Raw genomic sequence first — 24,029 nt, 5'->3', positions numbered from 1 at the left:
TTCTGTATCAGAGAAGTGTCCTCCAGCAAAGATGGTTGATATTTCAGTCGTATGCTTTGTGAAATCTTTGCTTGTGTGCGAAGATTGCTAAATCTGTCTTCAGATGACAAACACAGACAATGCATCTCAGAGCATAAGGGAGGGGGAGCTCCAAGTGGAGATGCAGGAGGGAGGAGTACTCTGGTCCATAAGCAAGGTGAGTAGTAGTGGTTCCAGTGCCAGCAGCTTTGGCTGCCTGTTCTTTTCATGTAGCTGGAAAAATAGACTGCCTATCCCATATGTATCTGCAGAGCAATGTCCATACGGACAAACCTTTTCAGGAACCTCAGTTGCTACATGACCTTTGTCTCTAAGCTTGGGCCCATGAACCATTTCACAGGGAGCCCCCAGGAAAGAACATGGAGTGGTGGACTTATTGTCTCAGTACCTATTTGGGACATCCTGTCTCTCCACTGGAAAAAAATCTGTTTCCTAGTTGAAAAAGGTTGAAATCCTCCCCTTAAGGGTGAAAAATAGTAAGAGTTTTAATAAACCAGATGTATTGCTTCCTTTCCTATTAACATTGGCTAGTATGTTGCATAAGACTCTGCTGTATGTGAAATCATGACCAAAAAGAATTGGCTAATGGTCAGAGCAAGAATAACAGCATCATATTTATAACCTAGGTTAGCCTCTATCAAGAAAAAATAGCTTGAGGTATACCATGTAACACTAGTGTCTGACTACTATCAAACATGCTGCAAATTTATAGTAACAGGTACTGTGTGCAGTAAATTTATCTTTGTAGTAGAAACCTGATGTTGTCGCTATTCCCAGGGGGTAAGTTGAATTACATTATTATCGAGGCAAAGCTAACAGAGCTTTGCTTATAGTATACATATGGACAAGAAGGTTCTTCACAGGGAGGTGACCTTTGCTGTATTTTGGTTTCAGATTTCACAGGGACCTAATTCAAAGTTTTTAGCTTCAGTCCACACCCTGCTGGCAGTCAGCTATAAAACTCTCTTTGAAGAGAGTTGGTTTTTTTTTTTTAATAAAAAAAGTCTGCCTGCTCTTTATTACTTTATTAAAGCTAGATAAAGGTCGTTTGTTTACTCCTTTTGTAATACACACTGCTGCCACTGTTACTTGTCAATATAGCTGATAGTTCAAAGATGAAATTAAAAGGACAGAATTACTAGTTACAATGTGCAAACGCATAGTCTAAGTTACTTTTATTACTCTCCTGTTTATTAGTTAACTTGAAGAATGTGTGCTAGCATATATTTCTGCTGGGGAAACTATTATGTTTGCCGTAGCTTAATGTAGTGTAGTCCCTCCAAGGTCATTCCACCCTCTCCCTAAATTTTTGTTGGGTTACTCTCTCTTTTCAGAACCAACTTAAAGAAACAGATTAAAGCTCTGTAATCCTATTTAAGAACCCAGTCAAATAAGAAGTCTGCCTGTCATTGTTCCAATAAATATTATCCCCTCTTTAATACAGTCACTCCTCTCTAGGACCCCCATTTCCATCTGATTTCCATCTGATTAAAACACTTGGGTTGTATGGCACAACCGAGGTAAAGGGCACATCCTGGCCATGTGGTCCTGCCTCATCCTCTCTTGTGTAAGCCCTGCTGCTCACTGAACCTAAGCAATTCACCATGAATTGCAGCAGAATACCTCCTCTTCCTCCTGTTTACATTAATTCTCCTTAATAAATTGAATTAACTCAAGAGTTGAGTGAGTGCTAGAGTGGATGTGAGGTGTTGAAGACATCTGCGAGAACCCATGGGGATAGGGGTGAACAGGGAGAAGGGGGACTGTCAGCACCAAGCTTCAGGTTGATTCCAGCCCCTTAATCCTTTGGTGGTGAGAGTTCCGTGGGGTCCTGCCTATAATATTGGGAGGCAATGTGAAAATGTAAGTGGAAAGTGTTGGCAAGTTGAACTTTCTATGCAGGGACTTGTTTGTAGGAAAATAAGAATGAGAAAGTTGTTTTTCTAGACTTCGACATCTGATGTGGCAAACACAGGGTTATGAGGTACCTCTGCCCTCCCCCCTCAAAATCTGAGTGGGAACAATCATGTTTAAAGAGCCTTTTTGGGGTAAATGCAGTGCTTTGGAGAAACTACTTAGATTTCTAACTGTTTTTAATTAAAATAATCTCAACATGCTGTGCTGAGCTGCTCTTGGTCCCATGTCCTGCACCCCTATCCCAGCTCTGTGAGGCTGCCAGGGACAGTCCTGGGTAGTGTGGAGGTGTGAGGCGATTGGGGTTGCTTTTGGTAACAGCATTCCCTTGTCTCTAGAGTTTGCAGTGCCTGTGCATAGCACAAGATGCACAATTAAATTTCTGTTGTAAAATGAAAAGGTTTTTGCTATTGAACAGTGTGTACCATTGCTGCTCTTACTGTTTTCATTCTGTTTCATAGTTATATATAAGAAATGGAGGCTAAATATTGCTGTGGGAAAACCTCATTTTGTCAGGTAAACCACTGTGTCTGTATGTTCAGGAATGCATAGAACAAATTATTTCTTTGAGAGGAAATTTCTTTGGTTCTAGTAATGAGCATGCATATGTTTACAAGACAACTTTATATATGAAGAAGTAAGAATTACATTGAGGAAATTGTATACAAATAAGTTGTTTAGCACAGCTCAGCTTGCCTCTCAAAATATTTTGTGACTATTAACTTGCAGTCTCCTATGTGCCATTGAAAATGGTATTGCCTCTCCTTCTTCCATTCAGATTCTCATCAGTTTAATGATGTGTAAGAAAAACCTAGTGTTGCTACCAACAAATTTGGCAGAAGAATAGTTTTAGAAGTGTAATGCTGAGTTTCCAACAGCAGAAAGCTGTTTGCTGATAAAGTTGATTGAAATTGTTCCAGTTAGTCTCTGTGCAGGTGGTGAATAATACAAATTCACAGCATAAATAGCTGTCCTGCGGGCAGCACTTTATGGTCTTCAGTGCTGGGTACTCCTAGTTTTTCTGGGACACTTCCCTTTTTTCTCTTTTCCTAGTTACAATGAACCATTGTCTTCAAAAGTTTGTATTTTCTTTATTTGATGCGATATGCGGGCTTTGGTGTAGATACTTAAGGAGTATTAGCAAAGTAATACTGGCTCAGTCAGAGTAAAGATGCTTTAGTTAAATAGACTATGGCTGTGTTTAAAAATAACAGCTCTGGCTGTATCAGCATGTTGGACGACCTGATACTGACTTCAGCAGAAGAGCTCCTGAAAATCACTTTGCCTGTTGCACATATTGCCCCCAGTGTGAACTTGTTTTCTGTTGGTAACATTTTGGTGTGAGATGAACCAAAACAGAGCCCCTGGATTTTAAATGTGATCAGCCAAACGGCTCCAAAGAGAGCTTGTTGTACTGGACACCTTTTAAATACACAAACAGGAGTGGCAACACTCTGCTTTTGTTTACATCGTTGAAACAGTGGTATCTGGGGTTGGGTGCAAAGATGTCCTCATCTAAGCTCAGTAGTTTTGGGTTCTCAGCCACTTTGGCTTCCGTAGGATAAAAGTGGTGTGTGTGCTTTACCAGCCTGGGGTTGGCCTTGCTTTCTCATAATAGTAAAGCGTGTGGAGGATCTCTTTAGTAATTCCCATGCAATTGTCTCATCTCGCCCCACCCCTGGTTTATCTCTGAATTCTTCTGCCCTTCTGAACACTCATTTCAAGCACTGGTATTCTTAAGAAGTCTTGGTTAATGAGATATAGGCCGTATGCAAAAAAAACCTAACCCTTTTTGAAAATACTATGCGTATCTGGTGTTTATTCTGTTACTTATGGTTCTTATTCTGTGTAGGTTTTCTGTCCTTTTTTTGTTTCTTGGCAAAGAAGACAATATTACATTCTTGTACCAAAAGGAAGGGTATTAAGCTTACTCAAAAAGAAGATTTATTATCAAATGTAGTTTTTAATTTTGTCCGTTGGAATTTGTTTTTTTTTAAACTCTAACCGTACTCGGATTACTGGCTTCATTCATACTGTTGCTGTATCAAGTACTGATGCTGTCTTTGTTAAGATATGGCTCCTCAGGGTTTTCTGTTATAAAGGTTTCTTCATTCCGGGGAAATGAGGGTATAATAAAGAGGATCCAAGGACCGGACATAATGATTTTATGTAACTGGAACAAACAATGCCAGATTTGGCTGATGTTGGATTTTCCATCAAGTTTTTATTGGCATTTGTTCATTTTGCTTTAAGCAGAGTTTAAAACTGAGGCAGTTTGAGTGCTTGAAGTGACTGAAAGACCAATAGCAGAGGATTTGGGCAATACTTCAATCACTCTATCTCATCTTCATGCATCTATCCTGAATTCTGGCTTACTTAGGAAGTCTCCTTGATTCAAATGCCATTAGAGCCGTAAGTTCATCCACATTCGCTGAAAGGACTCTAACTGAAGCCAGTGCAATAGACCTGGCTGTGCCTGAGGTTCCTACAACCTCGTTCAACGTGTTCAGCTCATGCTCGGTGAGAAGCAGTGCTGCTTTCTGGCACAGTGAGTACCTGACTTTCATCGCTGCTGCCTCTGACCTGCTGCAGCTTGCCTGCTAGCTGTTAATGGTATCCTTCACCTTCTACAGTTATAAAATGCTATTAATTGTAATATGCTAACATAGGAATAGAATCATCAAAACGTACTTCAGGGTGCAAGCAAATTTGCCAAGAGATTCTATAAATAAATGTCTGTGTCTCTGAGCCAGAAATACAATGTGAAGCAAGAAGGCAGAGAGTGCCTGTGGTTTTCTTTTTCTGATGTTGAGCACTTACAGAAGAGGAATAATGGTGAATCTATTTCTTGCTGCCTCTGCTATGCCAGAACATTGGGCTTGTAGGGTAAAGAGCATGCAGTACTGCACTTTCCTGCAGCTTACTTCTAAGAGAGAGAGAAGGAGGAAAGAACATAGTCTTAGCTTTGGCATTTACAAACTAATAGATACCACAGCAAAGCTGCTGAAGTCAAAACTATAGCCATCATTGTAATTATTTTAGAATGTTTTGGGGGTATTTTCCCCCCCCTTGTTCTTCTCAATAACTTTTGTGTCTGAGCATTGGTGATATTGGAGGCAACAAATGAATCATACCCAACACACACAGGCATTTCCTCCCCTCATCTATTTCTGCACACTGTCTTCATCATACTTCACCCACTTCTTTATTCATAGATATCTAGGAGACGCTTTCTTAGTGCTCTTTCTCTCATTCAGGCTCAACTGTGTAACTTTAACTCCTTTTCTGTTCTTATTTACTATCCATGTTAGAAGCCACTGCCTCTCTGGTAAAAATGAAAGCCCTTAGGGTGGCTAATCATGTAGCGCTCTGGAAGATGAAAAGTGGATTCTTCATAGAGCAAAAAGCTGTGTGTGGTTTGAGATTAGCACTTGCTGCGCATTAGCACTGTGCACTATGGTGAAATTTAATGAACACAGTATTTTTAGTCTCTTTCTGTGCCATAATATGCACGTGGTACAGTAGGATTCTGCTTGAAGAAAAAAGAAAGCTGGTGGAAAGGGTAAAAACTGCACATTGCCCTGAGGAAAAACGTTTGGAAATATTTCTGTGGATTACAGCAATGGGTATTACGTAAGAAAGAAAAAAGTTTGCCCCGAAGCGCCTAAATTATTGAAGCATTTGTAAAAGTAGGATTTGACTGTCTAGAAATTTATTGCAATGTCCACTTCTGACCAGGGGCGAGACGAGTATTGATGCATTGTAAAATCATAGCCAAACTACAGGAGCCAGTGAATTTTGAGGGATGCGAAGTTGTGTAACTTGGTGTGAAAAAACATGAAAAGTTACAGCTAATATCTTTGATTTACTTATTTATCTTGCAGTTATGTGAAATTAAGTTTCCTGAGAATTTTGAGTGACAGTACTTGGTGTATGAGGATCTGATCCTCTAATTGTTTCTTCTTTGTGGTAGACTGAACCTGCATGGACTTGTGCAGTTTTGCAGCTTTCTAATTAATTAGTGCTCTCTTTAGCATATGTAATAGATTGGGGGGGGTTGTTATAAAAGTAGAACTGTACCTTGTAGTCTTTCACGGTGGGGAGTTTGCACTGGACTCGGATCCACAGCTACTGAGACTCTTGAACCACAGCATCTTTCTTTGTCTGTAAGGGAGTCGAAAAGCAGGAGGTATTCACACCACTCAGCTCAACCAGCTGAGGCTTTCCTCTTAATCACATTCCTGCTTTGAACTGCTTTTTGGAGAACCCTCTATGGATGCTGGGAGCCTTAATACAAGGCAAACCCAACTCAGGCTTGGCTGGCTAATTAAGATGCCCTGTTAGAGTAGAGTAGAGTAGCGCACTTAGGTTATTGAGCGTGCATACAGATTCTTTGCATGGTAGGGCCTGGATCTGTGGGTCCTCTTGGCTGTGTGCATGGATAACAATTTCTGTTTAGTTCTAAGCTCATTATGCAGATTGCTGTCGTATGTAAATATCCCTCCTGCATAATGGCTTAACCTCTGGAAAGTCTTGGAATGTGAGATTTTGGAATGTGAGCTGACTGAATGTGAGCCAGCAGTGTGCCCAGGTGGCCAAGAAGGCCAATGGCATCTTGGCTTGCATCGGAAACAGCGTGACCAGCAGGTCCAGGGAGGTTATTCTCCTTCCGTACTCGGCACTGGTGAGACCGCACCTTGAGTACTGTGTTCATTTCTGGGCCCCTCACCACAAGAAGGATGTTGAGGCTCTGGAGTGTGTCCAGAGAAGAGCAACGAAGCTGGTGAGGGGGCTGGAGAACAAGTCTTATGAGGAGCGGCTGAGAGAGCTGGGGTTGTTTAGCCTGGAGAAGAGGAGGCTGAGGGGAGACCTTTGTTACTCTCTACAACTACCTGAAAGGAGGTTGTGGAGAGGAGGGAGCTGCGCTCTTCTCCCAAGTGACAGAGGACAGGACAAGGGAGAATGGCCTGAAGCTCCGCCAGGGGAGGTTCAGGCTGGGTATCAGAAAAAAATTCTTCACAGAAAGAGTCATTGGGCACTGGAACAGCTGCCCAGGGAGGTGGTCGAGTCACCTTCTCTGGAGGTGTTTAAGGGACGGGTGGATGAAGTGCTTAGGGACATGGTTTAAGGGAGTGTTAGGAATGGTTGGACTCAATGATCCAGTGGGTCCTTTCCAACCTGGTGATTCTATGATTCTATGATTTTTTTTTTTTTAACTTTTTAACACAAGCTGTGTAAATGCTGGAGTGTGTATCTTTTAAGATACTTTATGCTATAGTGATGGACCAGCTGCTGGTGTTCACCCTTTCTGGGGACAGTGAAACCCTTCATGTGAAATAGTTGGCATCTAGTAAACGATTGAAGGTTTTGCCATTGATGTATTAATGTGTCCAGAAACCACCTCTATATTTTGGGTTTTCAAGCAGTTCAGTTTGTTTGTCTTCCTTCTTAGTAAAATAAACAAATGAACATGCATCCTCATTCGTTTCTCCTTTCCCCTCTCCCCACCCCCATCCATGCTAAGCTTCAGAATCAGTGAAATAAAAAAATATTCTCAGAATGGAGTTTCCTTTATGTTTGAAGAAGCAGCTTTCCTAGCAAGGCTTCTATTATGAAGAAGAGCACCTACCCAGCAGGGTTGCTCTTCTTAAATGAGGTTATAGCAGTTGAAGTTTGGAAGTAGTTTTTGGGCACTGTGTAGATAGATGGCACGTGAGCGGAGCTGCTCTCCTGCATCACCCATCCTAACCCAAGTAGCTGGAAACGCGTTGGTGAGAGCATAGCTGAGCCCCAGCACTCACATGCTTCATCAGCCACTCTCACTGAACTACCCTCTTCCTCGTGGAGCAGAAACAAGTGCTTTGCTCACCTCTGGGTTCAGATTGCCTTGTTTATCCATCCTCACTGAAGCTTCCTCTCTGAACAAGCCATCACTTGCACTTGAAATCGATCTTATTCCACTGCTAAAGAGTGTGTTTATACAATTATCTATGTATACTTAACCCTGTTGAAAATTATGCTCAATTCAGATATAATGGGTGTTTAAAGTTCTTGAAGGTAGCTTGGGACATTTTAAATATTTGTGACAAAATCTTTCTTTCCTCCAGAAGCAAATGCAGTTACGTACCTGTGAATTAGAAATTAGCTGGTCCCAAGAGCATTTTAACAGTGAAGCTCCATTCATATCATCTGACACTGTTCCTGAGGTGAAAATGTGACTTTTCTCTGCTTCCATTTTTGTTCTTCAATTTTTTTCATCATTCCATCAGACCTTTTTAATACCTTGCTTGGAAAAGATAAGTGGTGGTGTCCACTGAAAGTTATTTAGTTTTACTTTTCAAGGGTCCAACCAAGAGATAATTTGGGTAAGAGTGCTGTTTTCTTTTCAACTGTTGATTTTAAGTGATGTCATAGGCTAACTAACCAATACTTCAATTCCTTCGATAAATACATTGCCAAGGCAATTACCTCAGTAACCATCATGAATATGGAGTGAAAGCAAAATGTATATATAGAGATAGTTTTTTCTTAAACATTTTACTTTCTATTAATATGAATATAAACTTGCCTGATCTAGTTCAGGAGTGGCTTGTTAAGAGGACTGTCCTTAATTACTTAAATGCCTGGATATCAAATATTGTGCAAATCTGTGTTTAGATGTGGAATGATGCAGTTAGTGTTTGTGTGCTGTTTCTACCCTGTTTGAAAAGGTTTAGAGTTTGTATAAAACTTAATTGAGGTCAATTGATAAGATTTTATAAGCCAGCAAGGATGAAACAACCAAGTTCTTATTTAGAGTTTACTAATTTTGAATTTAAAACTTATTTGTTATTTCTATTCATTTTGTAGATTGTTTGGGGTTATATCAGACTTCAACGACCATTTATGATCAAGCCATGCTAGAACACACCAGTTAAATCTTTATCAAATACGAGTTGCCTTACTGAGAGCTCTAGGAATTGGTGAGAGATTTGAAGGATGTCATTAGTCATCAAAAACTTGAGTATCAGTTGGTATTTTAAAAATTTCTTTAAGTTAAAACAGTAGAAATGAAGAGTCTTAAGTTTCTTCTCTTCTGAGAATAGAATTGTAGTAACCATTTTTGTATTTGGAAAATCAAATTACAAGTCAGATGCAGTCCTAGATAAGCATTGTTTGTTAAAGGCTCAGTCTAGACAGTTCTAACCTGCAACATTGCCTTCTCACAGCTGGTGTAGCAATGAGCTGCTACAAAGCAGTGTTTCCTCAGTAACATGTTCAGCTTTTCTTTTGATAAAGGTAGGCTTGATTAATTTTGAGGGTGGAGGTATGAAATGGGAGGGTATGTAATGTTTTTAGTTCTAGGAAACATTTTTGTGAGAGAAGATGCTTAGAGAAAATAGGGAAGAGGAGTGAAATGATTATACGTAGAGAGAATTTTCCCCTAAACATTGGGTTCGAGATGTAGGCCACATCTGTAATGATGTTTTAGAAATGAGTCCATATTAAATCAATTCCCTGCCAACAGCATCTGGTTGCATTTTATGTATGTGTTTTCTTTCATGAAGAAAGCAAACCATATGACATAACCCCAGTCAGATAAAAATGATTGTTTATAATACTTTGTTTATTTATATAGCACCACAAGATGAAATATGTCTTCGTCTGAAAAACATTGCAGGAGATTACAAAGGTGAGCAGATGACATCTGCATTTCCAGATGGCTGCTTTGGGGTGCTGTGCGGTGTGGTTAATAAGCCCTGCTTAAACGGATAAAAAAATCAGTAGCTGCATTTCTAGTTGAATGGGGGCTCATAATTCCAGGTGACTTCGCAGGCAGTGACCTTGCAATGCTGGTACTGTTTGTGAGGTATCGCATAGGGTCAGAAAGAGCAATGCGCTGCGGTGACAAACCTTCGCGAATGCGACGCCTTTTAGGACTAGCAGCAAACCTCTGGTACTGCTCACTCCTATGAGCAAAATTTGGGAACAACGATTTGCTTGTAATAAAAAGAGACTGCACGGCACAGCCATTTGCATGAACTGTTCAGACTAATTTCAGCGTCTTAATTACACTTTTAAAAGTGACTTCTGAGCTTACAATATGAGCTCACTCTGTGGGGCTTGTGAAGAGGTGCCGCCTGGACTCACCATTCACATTCGACTTGGGAAACATATGAAAGAGAAGAATTGGGAATATTTTGCAAACATCAGAGTCGTGGTTTCTTCTAATAAAAAGAGTATTGGGCTGTGATGCTCTTGGAGAAGGGAAAACTGTGCAGTGGCTATTGTAACCCTAAATAACAGATCTCTTCAGCCCATGCTCCCTGAGGTATTTAAGGATGTTAGCTTGGTCTTTCCCACATGGAACCCAGGCCTCCTGCAACTCTGGAAAAAGCAGTGTTTAACTGAGCGTGTATGGCACTGTACCACTGATTTTGAGATATTTGGAAGGAGCAACTTCCATATAGGCCAGCAGGCAGTTATTTCAGAAATAGCTTTTTGTGTCAAGAACTTGATGGGACCTTTTATGCCCTGCAAGACCTCATATGTCTGTGAGGGACATACTGGGGAAGGAGGCAAGTGTCATCTACTGTAGGGTTTATGTCCTTAAGACTCTGATCAAATGTGCACAAGGAAAGGACACTTTAACAATTTGTCCCTAGATAAAATGTCCTTTGGTGATTATCAGTCTCATCTGAGATCCAGGCCAAATTTTGGGTTTTTTAATCGATTGTTCATACATTAAAGTTGCTTAGAGTATGCAGTATTCAATAAGTCATACTTTCTTTGCCTCTTTCCTTTTCAACTGTTTAGCTTATGTGTTACCAGCATAATTTTTTTTTGACTCAGTAATGAGTATGGCAGTGGTTTAGAACAGATTTTTGTTGCAATACCAGAACAAACCAGGAATTTAAATACTGTGGCTTTTAAAATTAGGCATCCTAATTAACAGAGCTAAACATGACTTAATTACTTAATGTAATTAACAGAATACCTATTACCTTTTTAGTTGCTAGGCTAAAAGGTTTTTAGCCGAGTACGAGCTTTTGCTGTGCATGATGACCCTGTAAAGGCCTTTGGGACTCCATCCAGCTGGCAGCTTGGCATTGCTGAACAGATGCGGCTGCTCTCTGGAGAGCTGATCTGTACTGCTAGCTTTATTAATTCCTGACATTTGTATTGATCTGTGGGTCCAAACAAAAGTGAAGAGTCTCATGTGGAAGTGCCATAATGTGTAAGTTCCTGTTGGTCTCTTCCTGATATGTTCAAGATGTATTTTGGTAGGTCTATTGTTAGTCTTAGCAGCTATTATTTGTTGTTTGTCCATGTGCGTGTGCATGTTTTACTGTTTCTTGGCTTCGTGTTCTGTTCTTGGTAACTCAGAGCATCAAAGTGCACAAAAATCATGTTCTCACCACTTTGGAAGACCTCTCCAGATAATTCTGAACACTGCTTGTTCACGGGAAGCAAGTGGGCGTGCTGGAGGAGCATTCAAGTTTCCTGAAAGTGCTCGTGATTTCTGAGGAACTGCTGTGCAGCATTCTTCTGAGAAGAGTTCTTCCCCTCTTCCAAATATGATTTAATAGTTAAAATCTTGAAGAAGCACATTTTCCTGTAATAAGGACAGATTATAGTGAAAAAGCAGTTGAAAGTTTGTGCTGATGGAGTTTGATTTCTTCTGGAATCTTAATTTATATCTGCAAAAGACAAGCTGTAGTAAATTGGGATTAGTATGACAGTAAACCGTAATCACGAGTGACAGATTTTTCTCTTACTCTGAGAAGAGTTTACAGTCGGGTGTTCTGTGTATGGGAAGTCTTTGTGGGCCACCCGCTAATGTATTATCATCAAAGTACTAAACATAGGATACTTTTTTAATGGTTATCAAATTTAACAGGAAACTTGAAATGGTTTAGGAGTTTATTAATAAGGGCAGTACGACCAGAAGTTGGCATGTTGGAGACGCTGATCACGGGCAGCTGCAGACAGCATTCTGAAGGTTATCAGTGGAACATGCCAGTGGGCTATGAAGTTCCCTCTTCAACCACTCTCTGGCATAAATAAATACGGTAATTACTACAACAAAGGTGCTGCACTGATGCACATTGTTGACCTCATCCCAAGAAGTCTACAACGTTAGCCAATTTCTAATATAATTTGGGGAAAACATTTATTTAAAAACTTACTGGAAACAGATGTTTGGGAGGTTTTTGTGGATCTGTTGAAGTCTTTAAAAAAAAAAATCAACATGAAAAAAATCCTGAACTGTAATTATAATAGCTCATTGTTTATACCTTTCCATTCCTTGGTCTCTCTGCTTTGATAATTTCTCCAAGGAAAGCACTTGCTGGCCAGAAAGTGGTTTCAGATCGAGACCACCCAACAGTCATGGCAATGTGTACGTTTTCATTTAGTATAAACATTTTGAACTTAATGACTTCCTGTTTCTAAGGATGAGAATAATCTTGCGTAAAAAAAGCAGGAGAGGGAATATTAAAACAGGAAACTTGAGTACATGATTACGCTTTGCTAGGAAGCTTATAGGTTGATGCAGACTCTGGAGAAAGTTCATGAGATGTTATGATATTACAATTTGCAATTCCTAAGGTATTTGTCAAGCAGTTACAGTTGGTTTTGTAGAAAAACCCTAAGTTTTGGCATTTTGCCGAACAGATATGGAACGAGAAACAAGAGCTTGTTGAATGGAACAGCAGATGAGGAAGGAGTGGATGATTGGGAATACAGGGAGGGGAGAACATGGATGGTGTGTTAAGTAGTGTCTTGACTTAATAAAATGTTACACTGGATAGGATTTCTGTTTAACTAGGTAACAAGTCTCTGTTTACATTTCTAAACCTGGTCTGAATAGGGAAATATTACTGTAAAAGGGTAAAAAGGAAAGCTTAGCTAAAACCTTGAGATTAGACTTGAATCATTAAAACATTCAACAGTTGAACTGGGGTTAAAGATATCAATTAATTCTATCCTAGAGATTCTGTTCTAGCTGAATTTGATGTGCAAATCATCAATGTGGAGGTGTTGTAGAAGCAGGATGTGAAAGTGTGTATTCATTTTGTTTCTTGAGTTTAGCAGTTTTAGCAGGGGAAGCAAATATGTTGAAGTTCAATAGGACCTTGTGTGAATTACCTGATGTGCACCTACTTAGGAAAACTCACACTGCTGTAGTACTGTTGTATTTTTAGACCTGACTTGGACCACTTCTCCTGGCCTTCAACATGCATCTCATGCAGCCTTGCTTCACTTCGTGTACTGCTCTCTTTGATCGGTGCATGTTTTTTTTTCCCCTTTAAGTATTTTATTGTTGAAGGGATCAAAGTGTGAACAATAAATGCCATTAGCCAAAGCTGAGGATCTTATTAGAAGGGTGATTACTGAGAGGTGAGGAGGCAGATGGCATAGTTTGATTTAAGTTTGCAAGAGCTGGGAGGGGGAAATCGAAACCAAATGAGGTCTCATCCATCCTTTCTTGAGAGAGGAATATATAAAAATAAATAACATCCTTTAAGCATAGCAATAATTTACATTTGTACTGTTCTAACTGTACACATGAGTATAATTTCAACTTCTGATTTTGAAAGTGGAAAAACAATCCTCTCCCCAAAGGGTTTTCCTAGAAGCATGCTGGAGGAGCCTGTGGAAGTAGTCAGTCTGACTAAGTTGCAAATAATGATCCGTCTCAACTGAAAAAAAGGAAAAAAAAACCCCTTGATTTCTGAAGGGGAAAGAAAGATTAACCAGTCATGTTCTTATACCCTGACAAATTCTATTTTCAAGAAAGCTTGACTGGTTTGTTGTGAAATGAAGTCTCTTCCAGAGCCAAAATGGAAGATTTTCCCTCATGTGTTTGGAGGCAAAATAATTTAAACTAATTGAGCAATCTTCTGAAGCTTTACATGGTCCAGGCACTCATCTAAATAGGGGTTTGTCTTCTGAGTGTACGTAGACTTGGATAATGTTCCTCATTTGTTTACTTGTTCAGTAAAATGACTGTAACACTTACATATAGTTTTAATGGTCCTGGATTTTAATTTTCCTTTTTGGAAAACAGGAATCTCTATGGTGAATGACAAACAAGAATTGCACTAGTAAATTTTGTTATAGTATCTACTGCAGCATTATCTGAAAGGATCAGTCTTTTGTCTCAACACGGCAATCCAACAAAGCAAAACTGTGCAGCAGCAGTATTGGTCTGACCACTAAATCTTTCCCAGTTACTTGTCATTTAAGAAGTTATTTTCCTGCATTGTTGTTTTTATGGAATTTCTTCATACCTTAAAACTAAAATAATATCAACATGAAATTTAGTAGATTGTGTTTAAGTGGCAAAAGGTCTTTGAAAGCAAGGCTGCGGGAGTGGGGAAGCAAATACTACTGTACCATACAACAGATAGACATTCTTGTTGCATTTATACCTGGAATAGCTACTGTCATCATGGAGCCACTGAAATTCTGCGTTTGTTCTTTTCTAACTGATAGCTTAAATTTCCCGAGTTGTGGAACTGTATCATTAAAAGCATAATCTCCCCTTAATAACATTGTCTTGAAATGGTTTAACACATGCTGAAATCTGGTGTTATAGCATGGGCAGTGGTATAAGGAATTTCACTAGCACCACGCTCAAAGAGGATTGCAGTGGTTCCTGCTGCTTCCCTGGCTTCTAACATGGGCATTCTCATCTACTTCTACCTGTCCAGTTTCAACCATTCTTCTGTTACGTGTATTGATTTCTGCATGGTTTGCTTCCTAGGTGAGAAAGACAGTCTGAAATGAAGAAAATCCTACCTGTTAAACATGCCTCTACTGCATGTTAGGGACTCATTTCCATGGCAGGCATTAGGAGGTTAGTTACTTGTTGTGGGTATGCTTTTCTTTCTCTCTTCGAAGTAGTAAGTACTCCTCATCAGAGGCACTTCTGAGTACATCCTTCCTTTTTGGACATTCTGAATGCAAAACCAGACATTCTTTGCTTGGATGACAGTAATGCAGTAAAAAAAGAATTGTCGCTTCTAGCGTTTTTAGGAAGGCAGTGAGCAACAGCATTCTTCTGTTTGGGGAAATACGATTATTCATCTCTATTTGAATATCTTATAGGGTATATTTTGTAAGGAAAGGCTTTGAAACGCAACAGGAAAAGAAATGCTAAATACATATATATATATATATATCTCCCATTGAATACAGAATGGTATCCTAAAGAAGCATGCTCTTGCCAAAGATGAGATCAAAGTTATTTGATGTTTTCATATTGTGTTTACAGATAAAACCATTATTCTGATCTGCATTCAGAGTGATGCATGTGACAGGCCATTATCGGGATTATTCAATGGGTATAATTAGGCATTTTCTTTCTTTTCCTTTCAGAGTATCAGTGCAGGGTTTTAAAAATTTGAAGTAATAATGGTCTGTGTGTACCTTCATACAGCATTTGCATAATTAATTTGGGAGGTAGTCAGAAGGATTTATTCTGAATCTTTTGTGCCAAAATTAGTTTCTGTTGAAAGAGATGGGTATTGATGTGCAGCCTGTAGTGGAATAGCATAGTGGTGCAATATCCTGGCCTGTGGTAATGGATTTGGGATTTCAGGCCTGGGCTGTTATCTCTGGGCTGCCAGCCTTTGGGCAAACAGTTTTGCAAGTAGGTTCTTAACACTTATGTTTCGGGGTGCATGGGTGTTTTTCGGTTGAAAAGTGGGCAAATGTGCATAAAGAGTTGTTCCTGCCGAAGCCAACACGACATATCTGCAAACCGAGGAGCACACTGCAATTAGCCTCACTTGAACACTTGTATTGAAACTGCTTTAGAAAGATTTTATCTCAGTTCATGGTCCAGTTTTTATTGAAGGTAAAGGAGACCTGGATTTATTTGCAAATACGAATTTAAGGTAACTTTTTTTCTTTAAAACCTTGTATGTACCCAGAGGGAAACTGTCTTGCTGTGTCATGAGAACAATGGCTAACAAGACTTGTTTTGCCTCTTGTATGCGTGCAACCTTCATTGCCAAACAGTGGGTTATGTGGCTGGTTGGTAGAAGGAATGTTTCATTTCAGTTTCGGAAGTGAATCATGTATTTCTGAAGCTTTAAATTCTCCAAAGAATTCTTATTATTTTGACCTGGAGGAACCAGTCTTGGGCAGCTACACTGGGGGAAACTCCACTTTGGGTCTGTCTGCATCTTGAGTGATCCCTACTGGTGTGGTGCTGCAGTGGTTGGGAAGAGTACGCAAAGAAGCCCCATGTCAGCAACTCCATCGGTGGGGAGGCTTGGAGGCCCCTCTCTGAAGTCCAGCACTCATAATGACAGGGAAACCCACTTAGGGTTCGTGATGTGGAAAATCCTGAAAATCAGTACCACTTACCTGCCTCCTTTGAGTTCTTGGAAAGAAACAAGTGTTTGCTTCTTCACCATGAGGTGTAGGCAGTCAGATTTTTAAAATGTCATAGGGTAACAGCACTATGCATGAATGAGCAGACTATATTAAGTGCAAATGTAGGATAGGTTATTTGTAGTGTTCCTGCACTGTTGGTGAGAGAAGTAGGCTGGTAGCGGTGGTGAGAGCATATGTATCCTGCTTACACCTGTGCCCTCCCCCCTTGAATAGAGGGGTGTGCTTTGCCATCGAGGTTGCTGGTTAAATTGTTAGTTCAGGATGCTCAAGATTCAATTCCTTAATCAGCTTGGCAGGATTTTGCTTCATGTGTGTGCCTTCTGTAGCAAACAGCATCAGCTGCAAAAACAGCACAAACCCAGAAATTTTGTTCCTCTTCGATGCTGCTCTGTTTCCTTAGAAACTAATTTCATACCTTGACTGTGGACTGAGAATCAAGTAGCTTTACATTCTCTCTCTCAGAAGTGTGTAGAGTCAAATTGGTGTACACTTAGTACAAATGTATCAGTCCTCATTTCTTTGCAGATTTTTCTTTTCTCTGCAGTGAAACTTCCATACTCCAACTCAGATGTTCTGGAGAACAGAGCCCATTAGGCTGTGGTAGTTATTCCTTTGATTAAGCTGCGAGGAGTTGTCATTGCTGGAAGTAACACTTATTTTTAGTAGCTTACATAAAATGTTCAACTTGTGTCTCAAGAAAAGGATGTTCAGTTGCCTAATTGATTATTGCCTGTGTGTTCACTTCTAAAAGAAAAAAACATTATGAATTCTGGGGGGAAATTTGAACAGCTTGAAATCGCGTAAGAGGGGAGGGAAAAACCTCCTTGTTGATGGAGGTATCGTTCAACTGTTAACAGGTCTCCTGGGGTTTTATTTCCGATAAATAATCTGGCAGTGCTCCGCTAAAGCAGAGATATGTTGTACCTTCACTATACTTCAGCCTGTTTTAATGACAAAACATGTTTATTCATACCAATAGTCCTTTGTGGGTTTTGGAGATGAGGAGGCAAAAAAGTGGGAAGGGATAATGTTGAATCAGTCTAGAAACTGGCAACTGTAAATGCCAAGAAGCAGAACGTTTACTTTCCTTAGTGTTGCATTAAATCCCATTTCATAGTTGTGGAAGAGGTAAATGTTAACAGGTGTTTCTGCCTTGGCTTTGTCCCCTTAATTATTCTGGTCCAAGCATTTGTGTGGCCACAGTGCTTTATGCAAAATCTATTTTGCATTCTTTTATAATGTATGTGGTGGTACTTGGGTGAGTTATTTTTGTAGTTATTTTTGTCAGCTGGACATGTTCAACTAGATTTTTAATTCATGGCTAGCTCTATTCTGTTACTACCTACTCTGATGAATTTACTCTGGTTGTGGTATGCAGCATCCTGAGCTGCTGTGATTTAGCTTCTACTGTTGGTATTCCAGAAGAGTTGATGAAAAAGAAGGTACTCGATGTGGTCATTAAAAATAATTGTGGCTCTGAAGGGTTGCTTCTTTATTAAATTTAGAAGTTCCATCTGAAAATAAACAACAGCTGGTAGTTCTCTTTAAGCAATATTCCTTCTAGAAAGGTATTTTTCTTCTAGTACCTGTTTTCTAAAGTGTGTTACTGTATAGTTCTACTTTGACATTTTTCCCTTATCACAGATATTAAATCAGCTCGTTAAATTGGATTAAATTTTGAAATTAAATAGCTGTTTGGGTCAAGCATCATGAAGTATTCAAAACCTTCAATTCCTAATTAAAAAGTTAGCTGCATGTCATGCATTGCTCATTGCTTTAATTAATTTTCTATGTAACAAAGGGGCCAATCCACTGAAACTTGATGCAGATTTCTGGTGCGTGTCAACTGGAGTACAATAAAGCTGCAAAATAGCTTTTAATGATAAGCTATAGTTGACCACCTTTGATCGACAGAGATAGTGTGCCTTACAAAATAGGGTTATAAAATGAACTTAAAGGGAAACACTATACAGCGGCTCAGATAAAAAGGAGGTGGAGTTTAACAATAAGTGGTTGAAAGTAAAAACCGGTTTGAGGCAGTTTGTTCTCTTCTGCAGTTTGCTTTGCGCTTTTTCTGCAAGTCTTCCTTGGCATTTTTGTATCCAGAGTGTTGCAAGGGTATCGCAGCACGGAGATTTTGACAAAAAGTGGAAGAACAGAGGTACAGCAGTCCTGTGCTAGCAGCGAGCTACCGGTGAGAGGGAGGGACGCTGTCAAAATGAGCAAGACTTCAAACATAACTGTTTGTCTATTTTCCTTTTAAGATTTGTCTCTGATCTTAGTTTGTCAATACTTCATTTTATTTATGAAACTCACACTTTTACTGTCTAAATAAATACTTTGGTGAAATCGCTACTGTCCTAATCCATAGTACGTGAACTGTCATGCTGTTTGTAAAGGCTTTTGTGAAGAGAAGGTGAAAAGTGAGGGGGAAAATAGTAACTACACTATTTTAGAAATAAAAATAGCCACGCTACAAAATGGTAAATGAAGAAGTTATGACCTCAATAGAGGTCAGAAGGAAAACTGTGCAAGCTCCCCAGAGGGCACAATAATTTTTTTTGAGAAAATAAGGACTTGGAAAATAACTGTACAGACAGGACAGAGGATACTAAGAGCATTTTCTTTCTTCATGAACAAATTTAACTTTCTTCTCAGTGAAGTAAATACAGCCCAGATGCCTGGAAAGTACAAGATGCTCCCAGGGGTTAGGGTGGAGGTTGGATGAGTTAAGCTTTGTAGAAGTCAAAAGCGAACAAGTGAGAGACAGAGTTTTTTTAAAAAAAAAAAAAAAAAAAAAAAAAAAAGGGCAACATGTAGTGAGTTTCTATTATTTCTCATGTTTGGGGCCTGGATTTAGCTTCTCATGATAGTGATTAAATTAAAGAATTTGGATAGGCAAAGTTTCTGTTTATAACACCAGAAAAAAGCAGGGATAATACCGATAAAAATCTGATTTTCTTTCACCAGTGGAGTTGGTCAGTTTGTAAACAAATCATAATCTTAACTTCCAAACATAGTTTGGGTCAATAAATAAGGGGTTTGGTAATTAGTAGCTGAGGGAAAAAAGCTTAAAGATCTTTTTGTGCACTGATCAGTATTAATTTTGCAACAATAGTGGCATCATGAATCCAGCTATGGCTTTATCCATAAACTAATACTGGAAGAAATTAGTTCCATCTAAAGTTTACATTGTGAAAAGTGTTCTGATCACTGATTGTCTGACATCAGCCATGAAGTTTCCTTGTGAGAGGCTGTGCTGTGCCTTGATGTGACTGGGTTGATTACCTCAATTGCTGTTGGGCATATGGGGAAAGTCCTCTCAAGCTGCTGAACTTCAGCTGCAGGGATTCCTTTTTATTTCCATTCTTCTTTCTTGTTTGGACAGTCTCAGAAAGAGACTAAGAATGCTGGTAACCTTGCTGGAAACGCTCAGAAGTAGTGTTGCTGAAGCAGAATGCGAGTAATGCTTCAGCTTCGTAGCTGAAACAGGTGTATAGATGCTGTAGATTTGATGACTTGGAAATAAAAACAATGTAGTATTACAGGAAAGAATGAGATTAGAAAAAGTTTACTGACTGCTCAGGTAGTCGAAGCATTAAGCTAGCATCGCTTCTTAGTGAAAACTTCATGAATGGACATTTTTTAGGAGTGAAGTGACAAAAATTTTGCAGAAACCATGCTCTGAAATTAAATGTAGAGTGAGAATGTTCTAGATTTTATCGTTACTTTATGTTGGAAGATGAAAAGATTTCCTATGAAACTTCACTGATTTTTTTTTTTTTTTTTTTTTTTTTTAAATCTGTAGGCAGACTGCATTGCAGTACCAGTGCTGTAACTGCAAATCTTTAAGTGCATTTTTTATATTAATAGAATAATAGAATGCCAGGTTGGAAGGGTCCTCAGAAATCACCTGGTCCAACCTTCTAGGTGATATATAGTTGAAATCAGATGACCCAGAACCCTGTCAAGTTGAGCCTTTAAATTGTGCAGTGCAGAGGAATCTACTGCTTCCCCGGAGAGATTATTCCAATGTTTAACTTTTCTCATGGTGAAAAATTTTCTTCAATCCAAACAGGATCTCCCCAGGGGCAACTGATACCCGTTATCCCTTGTCTTAAGATTCCATGCGACTACTCGTGAAAAGGAAGTCTCCATCCTCTTGGTAGATACCCTGTATGTGCTGGTGCATGGTAGTAAAGTCTCCCCTTGAGCCTTCTCTTCTCAAAGGTGAACAAACCCATTTCTCTCAGCCTTACTTCTCATGGAAGGATTCCTGCTCCTCTGGGCTACGATATTCAAGTCTAATGAAAATGATGTATCAAATGTACATACCTGAGTGAGTTGGGAAGCTGGTCTTGTTTCCTGGTGTGAGAGATGGGGCCCAAGGGAGCAGAAGTCTTGCTCCCTGAAGTGCCTGTTCCATTTTTGAAGCTTCGATGTTGTAGTGTGTGACTTGGACAGAGTAGGAGATAGGTGTTACGGTTACGGTTAAAACCGTAAAAATGTTCTCTTGTGGATGTCAGATTGAGAATAAGAAGGGCTAGGCAGGTACAGTGCTGTTTCCTAGTGCTAAACTAGTATGTTTGGTTTATAAGAGGTTACCAAAGCAATGCTAACGGCAGGCTCTCACACCAAGAGCACGTACAGCAGTGGAGGAGGAGGAGCGGACCAGAGATCAAGTGCAAGTGCAGGGGGTGGTGCTGGAAACTGAATGTTGAAGTAGGAGCAAAGCACAAAAGGAGGGAGCTGCAGCGGCTGGAGGGTGGGATTTCTTACAGCCATTTGTCTTGGCATTTTTGAACTAGTATATGTTGCTGAGGGTGGGATCCTGCGAGCCAGTAGGTAGCAGAGGGTGGAATGAATGGTTTTGGTGAGAGGCTGAGGGCAGCTTTTAAGAGGTGGAGTCAGTATGAACATATTAGTGAGTGAAATCTGATGACAGTAATAAGATTTTAGCGAAAGCTAATGTGTTGGAGTTAGTACTGTAAGACTGGTAGAAAATAAGATTTCATCTTTGAGACAAGATAGAAGCAGGAAACCTGTGCTAACAGAAGGTGAGAAAGGAGTCATGGCAGGCTTTCACACTTCATCTTCTTTTTAAAAAGGTATGTAAGGTATAGATATATTTTTTTCTTCCAGTAGAGATTTAAAATCTAGGGAATCTAAATACCATAGTATCTGTGGAGTGTGGCAAAATAAGTAGAGGGGGGAAAAAAGATCAGGATGCAAATTCATGAGCATTACATAGCAGCTGGAATATGCCAGGAATATTTTTGTTCAGAAGCGTCCAGACCTTGCCTGTAACTTGAAAATTATTTTGCTTAAATTTGTTGTGTGTAGCTATAACATAGGCTTTTTCATTTTTCATAACAAAAGCTAAAGGAGCACTGTCTGCCTCCCCTGGGCAGGCTTTTTGAAGCCTTAGTTAGCACTTGTATTTTGTCTAGATTCAAGTACTTGTCATTGAAGGAGATCTAATGTATTAGCAAATATGAATGAATACAGCTTGACTAATGCTGGGACTTCACCTTATTTTAAGGAGGCAAGGGGAGCAGAACTGTGTAGTGCTGAAATTATTTTCCTGAGGTTAGCTAGGGGGCCCGTTGCAGAATTGTACTAAACATCTGGATCCTAAAGGCCATTCAGATGATTCCTGAAACTGCCTTTTCCCACTGCTTGGACTATATTTATGTAAAAATTTAATGATGCAGTACTTAGTTTCAGATAGAGTATCTCACAGTCTTGCTGAGAAACAGTAGTCAGAGGATATACCAGACAGCAGCTATGTTCAACACTGAATTGTTGAGCATTGAGCCTTTAGTAGTAGGCTTTATTAGATGACGAAGGTAAAATGGCATAACAAGTATTATAAACTATAAACCATAAGGTAATTGTGAATTACTGTCTTCATTTTCTCATGTATTTGGGTCAACCTGAGGTCATAACTAAAGCTTTTCAGATATTCTTTAATAGCTTTAATTGGTAACATTTTTTAACCATCAGTCTCCACTACCTTATCAACACCAAAGCTTCCACTGATTGTAATGCCAGTTCAACTTGAGTATGAATGTTATACGGACACTGCCCAGTAGTTTCTTGCCATTCTGAACATGCATCTGGGTGCAGGAAACAAATAAAAAGAACTGTGCATTTTAATGAAAACCAGCAAATCATTGCTGGCATAGCTTGATATTTCTATGTTCTAATTGTGGAAATATGTGGTGTGCTCTAACTACCGCCTTGCTTTGTAGTCTGTAGTTTGGGTAGATCTCTCTGGCATCAGCATCAAGATTAAATTGAAGAGCTTTTGATGCATGTTTTTCTCTAAGACATGGACTGTGATAAAATTGTAAGTAATTTTTGAGTAGTCTACTACATCTCAGCACAGACTGAGATTGAGATGGGTTTTTTTGTTATCTAGTTAAGATAATAACTAGATAAAAAATAATTTTTGCTGTACTATTTGTAATTAAATCATGCTGCTTCTTTGTAGCAGATTTGTTTAGATCAGTTAAGCATCATCTAAAAAGGAGGAGAGGGTTCAAATGTTTGGAACTGTAGAAAAGTTAATTTTCCAAGACCAAGAGTGTGCTGTGACGAAAGGTCGGCACTTTGAGGGTTTGAATAAAGCCTCACTTGAAATTTTTAGCTTCCTGTTCAGTAACTCCTGGTAAATGCTGTTGTATGTGAAAATTTATGGGAAACTTGCAATGGCTATTTTATCATTTATCATCTCAGAAGATTAACTACAGTAGTGTGGACACGTTTCATTTATGATGGTGACTTCTTCCTCTGCAATGCCATTGGGATGAGTTTGTTGTCAAAGCTTTTTGGTCCTGTTTGTACACACATGGAACAACAGAGCCACTTCCCATTCTGCTTTTTAAAGAGTGTGGGAGGAACACGGAAAAATCCTACTAAATGGGGAATTCCAGAATTTGAAACCTTGTAATTGTATGAGTGGTTTCCTTGACTACCAGGGTAATAATCCCTGTTGTAAATACCCTCCCACACAAGGCAGGTCTTTTAACATCTCTATCCGAAGTTAAGACATTTGTATGTCTTCTCTACCATCCAAAATTCCTGACTTGTTAGACTTCATCTTTCATGGATTTTGTTTGTTTTGGTTTTCCCTTCCGAAAACAATTGGGTCTCCTTGTAGCACATTTCACTTTTGTCCTGTTCTTATCATTTGTTCCCTTTACTTTCCTTCAACTGCAATGGAGAGAATGAAGTGCATTTGTAGCCCTGAGTAAATCTCAGCTTAATTGAGTTGTGAATTTGCAATGACAGATATTTGTCAGGGTGCGCATTATTAGTACCTTTTAGCTTTCCTGGTGCCTTTCTGAATCCTGATGATGCTCTCTGTTTTTGCCATTGCTGATGTTCATGTCATCTTTTTTTTCCTCTCTTTGCAACATCAAGTTTGGCACAGAGTGTAAATAGCTTTCACCATGATAGTGACTTGTTAATTAGCTGTCAAGAAAATTAAGCCCTTTATAGAATCCTAGAATGTTTTGACTTGTAAGGAACCTTTTATAAGACCTGTCTTGCCTTTCTGTCGGGATGTCTCTCATACTTGGTCTCCTCATGCAAGGTCTGAAGGGTAGTAAACCATGAGTACGGAGTGCTACTGCCCATACCAATATGCAGATGTTTCCAGCTTCCTTTGGGAGGATTTA

At 39.4% G+C, this 24,029-nt stretch overlaps 1 protein-coding gene across 5 annotated transcripts in view; it reads left to right on the top strand.

Moving 5' to 3' along the window:
- The window catches only part of ADD3 (adducin 3), a 101,013-nt gene that overhangs the window by 7,834 nt on the left and 69,150 nt on the right, over positions 1–24,029 (top strand). For 2 of the 5 annotated variants that reach the window (XM_054071231.1, XM_054071234.1), the window contains exon 1: positions 21,182–21,452. The exons of the other annotated variants lie outside the window; for them this stretch is intronic. The gene's annotated coding sequence lies outside the window, so the exon portion shown is untranslated. Of the gene's footprint in view, positions 1–21,181; positions 21,453–24,029 lie in introns of those variants that run through there. 5 annotated transcript variants of the gene reach the window in all.

This window comes from Cuculus canorus, chromosome 7 (genome assembly GCF_017976375.1).
Source record: "Cuculus canorus isolate bCucCan1 chromosome 7, bCucCan1.pri, whole genome shotgun sequence".
NCBI classification, from domain to species: domain Eukaryota; kingdom Metazoa; phylum Chordata; class Aves; order Cuculiformes; family Cuculidae; genus Cuculus; species Cuculus canorus.
Note: the sequence above shows the minus strand (reverse complement) of the source record. Positions and strands in the feature narration are given on the sequence as shown.